Consider the following 10,180-nt stretch of genomic DNA (forward strand, 5'->3'; position numbering starts at 1 on the left):
GTCCCATTTGGTATGTCCTCACATATCACAAAACTCATGACAGTGCCTGCATGCAGAGCTTCAGCCTGTCAAGAAGAATTTTACACTCCACAGCCTAAGGCAGCCCCATATCTGAAACACTGTCAAAAATGCTGAAAGCCCTCCAGAGCCTTCCACCTGAGGCTGGGGGATATGGGGCAGCTGGCTTCCTGGTTCATCTTTGCTTAAGGCCCTCGTGGTCTGAGAGGGAAGCTCTAAAGATGGAGGGTTGCCTAGGAGTTTTGCCTGAGGGACATCGTATAACTAGGATACTCCATGAATACTCCCTCAGCACAGCCAAGGTTTCTAAGCTCACTAGATAGTGGGGATGTGTTAATGTGCCCTCATGCACAATAGAAAAGCAGGCCCATGCTAAAGAAAGACAGATCTGCTTCAGGGAGGAGTCATCTTGTTTTCAGTTAGGGATGAGCATTTCATTTAATTGTTTCATTGGGGGTATCACTAACCACCTTAACTATGGGGAGAGAGCCCATATCATGCATATTCCTGAGCAAAAGAATGCCAGGCTAAAGAGAGGGGACACAGAAGAACGGTGATGGGATTCAGGAAGGGGCTAGGTAGCCAGCCCCACTGCAAGTCTTGGACATGGTTCCTCTTGGCATCTTACTTTTCCCTCATTGAAAGGATTCATGCTGGCTGTCCCTGCACCTTTGGGGGTTAAGGAGATCATGTTGTCCTCCAACAAACCATTTTAGCTGCAAAGAATGGAGACCAGAAAATGAGTTGTACGTTGGAGAAGACCTTTGCTGATGCTATGACTCTTGCTGAAAGATCAAGAGACTATGACAAAGCAGCAAAATCTCTTTATGAGCAAACCATGGCTCTCAAGGGGAGTGGAAGTAATGAAGCAGTATTAGGAAGAAATTCAAGAACTGAATGAAGACTCAAGATATTGGTGAAGGCACAGCAGAGATCAGATGGAGACTGGCAGCAAGAGCACAAAGAACTTCATACATCCCTGGAGGAACATCAGTAGGCTTTCGGACTTACCATGAGCAAGTGCTGAGAGCAAATGTTTGGGTTGCTAATGGCTAACCAGAAGGATGACCTTGGTATAATAATGAAATTTAATGAGCATCACTCTTAAGATATTATGATCCCATGCTGACCAGGTAATGGAAATAGCAGCAGTAATGAGGAAAGCCACTGAGATTGGTGAGCATCAGGGTTGCATGAATAGGAAAAGAATTTTCAACGTAAATAGGAAATCAAGGATTTGCGAGAAATCCTACAAACTCAAGATTCAAGTTTTAGCCTCACAAAAGATGATGCATAAGAAAGGACACTCTTTGTTACCAGTTTCTGTCAATTCTTGCCAATTGATCCGAGCCTGAGAAGAGCTGAACATTTCTGTGACAAGGCTCCAAAAGAGCCCCAGGGCTGGCCTGCTACATTAGTTAGTTAATGGAATAATAGTGAATAATAAGAAATCACCACCTGAATCATTTATTACTTTCAGATTATGTACAATACACTGGCAAGTGACATTTTTAAAAGATCGTTTCTGAAAATGCATAATAAATGAACTAGACATTATTCTTATTAAAATGTAATTTAAAAATAATTCAATAGATGGGAAGTTCTCCAGATGAAATCATAGGGTAATTCCATGTTTATTTTTTGAGGAATTGCTGCTCTCCAAAGTGGCTGCACCATTTTACATTCCCATCAGCGATGTAGGAGAGTTTCAATCTCTCCACATCCTATTATTGTCTCTTTTTTATTAGAACCATCATATTAACTGTGAAGTGGTACCTCCCTGTGGTTTTGATTAGCATTTCCCTAATGATTAATAATATTATGCATTTTTTCATGTGGTCCCCTGCACCAATAAACTCACCCCATTAATCCTTTGGATGCAAAAAACAAAGGCCAAGGGATGCTTACCTGGTACTCCCAAGACATAAGGCTGTACTTTTAGTCATCTTAGGTGCACCGTGTCGTGTTGTTGCCTCCAGAAAGCATGCAGGAACCAGTCCAGTCATTTAAACTTTGACCCCTTTTCCTTTCTACTGCTCCTTCTTTTCCAAAAGTGCCTGCTTTGCTTGAGTAGCTTTGAAGACTTGATAAGCCTCCCTTTTTTTCCAGATTTTCTGGAACCAAAGGGATCATGTTTCTTTACTCTTGCTCTGTCATCTTTCCCTATTTTTACTTTCTTAATGGTATTGTTTGAAGTATAAATGTTTTTAGTTCGATGATGTTTTTAGTCCAATTTATCTACTTCTTCTGTAGCTTTTGCTTTTGGTGTCATATTTAAGCAAACATTGCCAAACCCAGGGTCATTAAGGTTTACTTTTGCGCTTTCTTGTGAGAGTTTTATAGTTCTAGCTTATACATTTAAGTCTATGATCTCTTTTTTGAGTTAATTAGTGCATATGGTGTGAGGTAAGGGTCCAAGGTCATTCTTTTGAGTACGGATATCCAGTTGTCCTGGCACTATTTGTGGAAAAAACTATTCTTTCCCCAATAAAATGTCTTAGTATCTTTGTCAAAAAATAAACTGGCCATAAATGTAAGGGCTTATTTCTGGACTCCCATTTCCAGTCCAGTTATGTGTCTGTTCTTACACCAGTAGAACATTGTCTTGATTACCACAGCTTTATAGTTAAGTTTTGAAATCAGGAAGTATCAGTCCTCCCAACTTGGCTGTTCCTTTCATGATTATTTTGGCTACTTGGGCCCACATGAATTCTAGGATTGGTTTGTCAATTTCTGCAAGAAAAGCCAGCTGGGATTTTGAATCAGTAGAGTAATTTGGAGGATATTGCCATTTTAACAATATTAAGTCTCAGCATCCTAGCTCTGACAGATTCAGTGAACACGTTTATTTATCACTAGTCACCAATTACTTCAAGGAAGGACACAGAGCACAGATCTCGTATTTTCCTTTCATCTACATTCAGGTTACAACACTGAGAAAGCTATAGAGACGTCACTGGGTGAAGTAAACAGATTGTGCTTCGATTTTTAAAAGAAATTGAGAGAGATTGTTTGAAAATCTTCAGCCTTTTAATCATGTTTGGGGTTTTTGGGGGGGTTTTGTTGTTGTTTTTTTGCTGTTTTTGTTTTTTAGTTTCCATTTGTGCCTGTACGGTGCTAATCATTACAGAAAGCCAGTTTATAATGGACAGGGTCTTGCTGTCCTCGGTGGTTGATAATAAAGAATCATTGGCACCCTGGTAGGACAATATTGAAGATGGAAATGTGATTGTTTTATTTTTTCTCCAGACACTGTGGTGCTTGTTACTCAACTGTTACAGGTCAATGTTTGTAGCTCCCAGGAGAAAATTGCTTTTCCCTGAAAACTCATTGGCCCTGGACACAAATAGGGAGTCTGCCGGAGTGAGGCGGAAAATTCCAATGGAGGTTAAGAGCATGAATCCATCTCCCCAATGCACTTGGGTGAGCAGGGGGTAGGTGCAGGGGCGCACTGCAGAGGGAGAGATCATCCGCTCTCCCTGCACCTTAATGAAACACTCTGAGACACAAAAGGTGCAAATTTGGTTGAATTTGTAGAAGCCACAGTTCATAACCTCATCAGGAGGTGTTGATGTTTTTGTCTTGGACTTGCCAATGTCCGCTCAATAAAGGCACAGACCTTTCCTCTTCACAAGCTTCCCTCCCAAAAGTCAACACTGTTGTAGTTCTTGAATGAGAACTTTGCATTGGGAGCCCTTTGATCTTTTCATCCCTCACCTGGGTAGCTGAAGGTGGTGATGTTTCCAGGAAGTCTCCCTGTGACTCACTTGACTTACTGAGGGCCCCTCAGAAGGCTTGACAAGGAGCCAATGAGGTGGAGAATGAATGAAGTGCCGGAAGCAGGTCTGCAGTTTTTGGGTAGAAGAGGCAGAGTCTTTTGGGAACCAGAGTCAGGGCCTGTTTGAGAAGCGTTCTTGATTCTACTCCAGGGTCTTAATCTGAGCTGAGGATTTGAGATGTAGCCACAAACCCTCTCTTGAGAATTTTTAAATGTTCTAATTAACACAATAACCAGATATATTGTTAACACAGTGATTTGTATGCCACCAGATGATCACTTTCTTTTCCTCTCTGAAAGCAGGCTCTAGGAAGAAGGGCTCGACTGGTTAGTGAAGGTTTGAGGGTCAGAGGTTTGGGCTATGGCTTTCTGTAAGCCACCTCAGTCCTCCCTGTGCAGTCCAACTGCACCTTCAGAGGAGGGAGCACTGCCCATTGAGGAAGCACTGTTTCCGTGCAGTGTGCAGGGGCTGGGTGGGCCTGATTAGGGATGGGAAGCAGGACTGTTAGTAAATCGTTAGGGAATAACAATGAAGCTCCACTAAAGTAGAAGTTTTGATTATGCCCTTCCAGCTGCCAACCAGTAACCTGATTCAACCATTGGTTGAATTCATCTTTTTTTTTTTTTGAATCTGCACCTTTGTTTTTATAAAACCAAGAGTTATTTAGGGAGGATCAGATCATGGAATATACAGTGAACAATTCCTAGGCACTGGGTTCCATTCCAATCACTGGGTGACAGTGGTGATAAGAGAAACAGCCACCGCCCTCATGGGCAGGCAATTGTCTAAGGGAGAGAAATGGTAAAGATGGAAACCAATGCAGAAGCTACGAGTGGGTAGACATACAGCACTGCAGCTGGAGTGCTCAAGCTAGTAGGGGCAGAACTTGTATTCACTGAGATCCTCAAACAGGTGGTTCGCGGAGAATATCTCACGAAATCCCCATGGGGGGAGGAGTCCCATCCTCCAAATGCACTCGGTGAAGCTGTGGCTCCCAGAGGCCAAGATAACCTCTCCTCCATCCCCCCGGGGCTGTGCAGAAAATTATTGTATGATCTGGTTTAATTCTGGGTCCTCTGACCCCAGACCCTGTGCTCTTGCCATTATGCTGCCTCCCAGAACCCTCCTCCAGCCCCTCATTTTACAAAGGGTCTCCAAACGAGCTCATGGGAAGCTGAAATCCGGAGACTTCCGTGGTGCTGTGTGCTGAGAAGCCCTCTCTGTTTTTCCTCATTGTGGGAGTGAATGATAATGGGCTGCAAGTGAAGTCAGACAGCAAGACCTGGTCCCAAGGTCAGGGCCCCCAACGAGAAAGTCCTTCAATCCTCACAGAGGACACCTGGGGCCCCAGGGAGCTCCAGAACTTCTCCCACAATGCCTGGTTGCCTCACTCTCACCGCCTCCCTGCCTGCCAGACAATGGTTCTCAGGCTCCCAACTGTCCCCATCACACCCTGAGTGTCGGTGCTATTTTTAAACCCCTCTTTTCTGTGCCCTTTTCATCTGACAGGTGAAGAATTGCTGTCATTTTCACACTGAATAACATTCATTATTCATTATCTGTGGCGAAAGACCTGATTTACTACCTGGGTACTTCCTCCTAAACCACGCCAAGGAGGCTGTTTTAATACTGAGAGGGAACCGGTTGGGTTTTAGATCTGCTGACGTGTGACAATAAATGGAGGATGGGCCTCTCTGTTTAGGGGGAGGGGAAGGGCTCCGCCCATTAAGGGGGAGGGCCCTGAGTCATGCCCAAGGAGGAAACGGCTTTCAAGAACATCTGAGGCTGCCACGATCAGCAGCCGGGAATTATCCTCTGTGTCTGGAACGTGGTCACCAAATAAGGAGAGTGACTTCACAGAATAATAAGAGTTATTCAACTTAGCGTGCGAAGTTCATTTGCTGACTTATACAGAAGAAGATCACATCTCTAAGAGGTCTGTAAGCATGCGCCTATCTAATGTCACACATCTGGGCAGTTTCCTCTTGCCCATCCCTCATGTGGCACAAACCCAGCCACCATGCAGGAAATGAGTGTAAGAGCTTCAGGAGCCCAGCTGACGAGGTGCGAGAAGCTGCCCACTGGGGGCCTGCGGTATTCTGTGGCTAGCATGGGAGACCCTGATGGAGGGCCCTTGCTGCAGCCCCATGGGGTGCTGAATTTAACTCCTGGCCCGACTCTTCCGCGGGCAGGTCTCTGGGCGGGTCTCCCGAGCGCCCCGGCTCTCCTGTCTCCTGCCTGACAGCAGTGCCACACAAACAAATGGTTGATGCTGGCTTTCATCTAGCCCGGAGCCCAGGGCCACCTGACCGGTGCTTTTTAAAGCAGCCTGCCCCTCAGCGTGTGCTCCCGCTGTTCGGCTTCCCAGGCTTGATCTGACAGACACGGATTTGAACTTCACACACCGTGCCTCCGGGCATGCCAGCCGCAGAAATAGTGCAGGAGGGAAAGAGCGGAAGGAGAGCCGGTTCTTCTTCTGCAATCTGGGGCTCGGCTCAGCGCTCTTCTTGCTTTTCCCTTCTCTGCCGAGGCCCCTAACAGATGTCACTGCTTCGGTCATGCCATGGTGAGTACTGTGGACACAGACACCCGTTAGGGAGCACTGTGATGCTGCTGACTCAGACCAGCGAACGGTGGGGAGGAGAGGGAGGTGGCTGTCCCCCGAGATGTCCCGGGACGCTGAGCCAGATCAAGGGCTCAGGATCCTGGCGCGGAGCTGACCAGAGCAAAGCAGGCACACCAACAGAGGGGCAGACCCCAGGCAAAGAGGCAAACTCTACAGACCACAGGTCCTCGAGTGAAACAAAATGCACAGAACCCTTGCTTTTGGCTTCGATGACCTAGAGGCGTGGGGTCATTCTGTCACACGTCTGCTACGCGGTGTGTCCCGGGAAGAGTTTGCTCACGAGCAGAGGCAGCAAAATGATGTGGAAATTGTCTTGATTTTTCACGTGGGTGGTGTGTTTCCATAGGATAAAAATGAGATGTTTGTGCCCTCACTAGAAAATGCTGATCTAATTATTTTTGTTTCTGACACCAGAAACAAAATCCAAATATTAGCAAATATCTGTTCATTAAATCAGTGGTCTTGTCTAAAAACACAGCCCCCAAGGTCTTGTTTGCTGGTCGCTGTACACTTACCTAGAAACATCTGCTCTGGGCGGTTGCCCGAATGCAGTTTAGGGGAGCTGTGCTTCTGTATTTTCTCCTGTGGTCTGGATGCTCAGCTTTCTCTACCGTTAGCACTATTACAGCATAAGGCCCCTTGGGCGGCTGTCTCCTGGGGCCATCAAGCAGCTTCAAGAAAGGGCAATAGGACATTCTGAGCCCTACCTGTGCCTCCTGCTACCTCATAGCCTGCCTCACTCCATGGATATCGCCCGTTGTGCTTCTGTGGCTCATATCAAGAATAAGTGAGTACTGGGCACTCGCCCATTTGACTGTAGGAACAGAAGCTAACATTTAGTTACTGCCTTTATTAATTCCTTCAGTCCTCAACATGATGAAGCCTCTAGTTATCACCCCCACTTTTCAGACAAGGAAAATGAAATTTAGAGAAGCCAGGTGACTTGTTCAAGGGCACACAGATCGAAAGGGGGGGAGCTGGGATTTGGGGCCAAGACTTTGAGACTCCAAAGACCCACCTTCCCCAGATCACAAAGCATCCTGGTTTTCTGGAGTAGGTGGAGAGGAGAGCAGGGAGCCTTCTTCACAGGTGTACAGGTGAGATGCTCATGAGCCTGAAACCCCTGTCTTGGCCATGATCTCCATTGAGGAAAGTGGCCATGGGTGGTTTCCCCCCCAACGCATGATGGCATGTACCATATGTCAATCAAAATGAGTTCTGCTACCCCGACTGCAACTGATTGGGCCACCAAGCTCTGTGAGAGTGGAACAGTGTCTCTTAACTGTTGGTGAAGCTCCAGTGCCTAGCACATAGTAGGTACTCAATAAATATTTATTGACTGAATAAAAAAATGAATGGATGGACCTGAAATTGGTGCCCAACCTATGGCAACCACCTCTGGGTTATAAAAACATGAGATCTCTGAGGTGGACCAACACAAAATTTTACTAATAAATGGTCCACATTGGAAGGTGACAAATTGACGACATGAGATCTTTAGAAAGTATGGAAGTCAGGTGTATTCTGAGGGGGCATGTCCTCTCTACAAAGCCTGTTGTATGTCCTAGTCTGGAGAATGCAGGAACCCAGAAAGACAGCACAGCACAGGGGCCAATGTCCCCTGCCACTCGGGTTTCTGGTATTTTTCACTGAACCACCAACATCACAGGTGATTTGAGATGCTCATGTTCTCGGAACATTAACAAGCATCTGCAGGGGGCACCTGGGTGGCTCAGTCGGTTAAGCGCCTGCCTTTGGGCTCAGGTCATGATCTCAGGGTCCTGGGATCAAGCCCCACATTGGGCTCTCTGCTCAGCGAGGAGCCTGCTTCTCCCTCTGCCTCTGCCTGCAACTCTGCCTACTTGTGCTCTCTCTTTCTCTCTCTCTAAAATAAATAAATAAGATCTTAAAAAAACGAACAAACAAACAAACACCAAGCATCTGCAGGACTTGCCCAGTCTGCCAAAGAAACTTGTTCAGTTCTAGGTGGACCAAATCTTCCCGCAGAACGGCATGGGGAAGGCAGGGGTCAGTCTCTGTCCACCAGCTTCTTCCTTCCAGTTGGTCAAGAAAATTCAGTGTGCATGTGTGTGTGTGCATGTGCGTGTGCAAACGCATGTGTAGCAGGGGAGGGGAATGACTGCCCGTTCTTTGCTTCCCAGGGACACAGGACTGTGGCAGAACAGTGGTGACATCTTTGGGAATGAAAAGAAGGTAAGAATGTCCTCAAACACCTGGTCATCCCTCTGTCTGTGGGAAATGTTCTCACACTCACACAGCAGAGAGCATGTCCCCGTGTTTATGTTATGTGGGGCCATGTGGTCCCTCAGTCCTGAGCTGTGGGAACCCATTGAAGGAGGAAATATGGCTATAAAGGAAAACAAAAATGTTAGTAAACATGAATTAACCTAACACACAATTTGTGAGCTCCTTAGAAGTGCTATGGTATGGAGTAATGATTTTCTTTTTAGCTTTCATCAGGGTTGGCAAATTCCCATCAGCACTAGTCTTGGGTAATTTGGTTTTATATTTTAGAATAATGTGTACTCTCTGTGATCAACACCCCAGACTTCCCACTGGTATGGATCCCCTGGGCCTGATTTGGTCAGCAGGTGGGCAGGAATCACAAGGTAATTTTCTGGCTTATTCCTGAGCCTGTAGGCTATTGCTTTCTGTTGTTGTTGCTGCTGTTACAAGTTCTGGGTCACAATCTGGAACAAAACATAAAGCCTCATCCTGCAGGCAGCACTTCTTACAATTGCCAGAATCTTCTATCAAGGATAAACCTTAATGATACTTCCCATGGGTGGCTGGCCTACAAAGCCCACTGATGTCCCACAGGCCTCCTGGTTTTGCCCAGAAGAGGCACCGGGCTATCATGACACTGCAGGCTAGACATTCAGTGGTGTGCCTCATTCCAGATCACAGGCATATTGCATCAAGAATGTGGTTGGGATGACACATCCCAATTAAAGGCTGAAGAAATAATTTTGTGTTGTGACTACAGCATTAGCTGTCAATGCATCTTATGCACCCTTTCATCCTGTTTTTTAAATGTCAAAAAATGTAAGTGTAAAACTGTGGCAGAGCCTATAGCTGGGAAAGAGGGGGGTTTCCTCTCAGGATTGGCTCTGAGGATTAGTGGTGGCTGCCTGGAGTGCTTGTCAGGCTGAGTCCAAGCTCTGCTGGCAAGAGCTCCAGATTGATTAATCATGTCTGCCATCAGAGCAGGCATGGGTACAGTGGGGTTGTTGCACAGTATTTTACCAAAGTGGTTTATAATGTGGATTCATAAGAGGGATTCTCTCATGCCCCTGTAATGGCGGTGACCAAGTCTCTTTCCTCATCCCTTTCACAAAAATATTCCAAAGATTTTCCTCATTAGATGAAACTGAGTCCTTACTCACTGATTGTCCCTGCAAAACAAAGAGCAGCCAGAGAAAAGACCAAGGAATCATGGTTATATCTGGGGTTGTTTGAAGTTCCTCAGTAGGGCCATGCTGGTCATACAGGGAAGAGTACAAGCTTTGTATCTGAATCTTGACCCACCGCTAGCTGAGTGACCTTGAGCAGGTTACTTTACCTCTCTGAGTCTGTTTCTCTATCCCTAACATGGAGCAAACAATTCCTACCATCCTGAGTGGATGTGAAAATTAGAACTTGCTTATGCAGAGATTAGAGAATTGTGCTAAGTCCTGTAGGAAAGCCCAAGCTATGCATGGTTGAGGAATGGGGAGCTCTGGTTCGTAGAGCATTC

The 10,180-nt window shown here is 46.1% G+C and overlaps 1 pseudogene; it reads left to right on the forward strand.

Moving 5' to 3' along the window:
- The first annotated feature begins 757 nt into the window (after positions 1-757).
- Positions 758-1,315, forward strand: LOC118009196 (annotated as a pseudogene).
- The last annotated feature ends 8,865 nt before the right edge of the window (positions 1,316-10,180 follow it).

This window comes from Mirounga leonina, unplaced genomic scaffold (assembly GCF_011800145.1).
Source record: "Mirounga leonina isolate KUSES-001 unplaced genomic scaffold, KU_Mleo_1.0 Mir_127, whole genome shotgun sequence".
Taxonomy (NCBI): Eukaryota; Metazoa; Chordata; class Mammalia; order Carnivora; family Phocidae; genus Mirounga; species Mirounga leonina.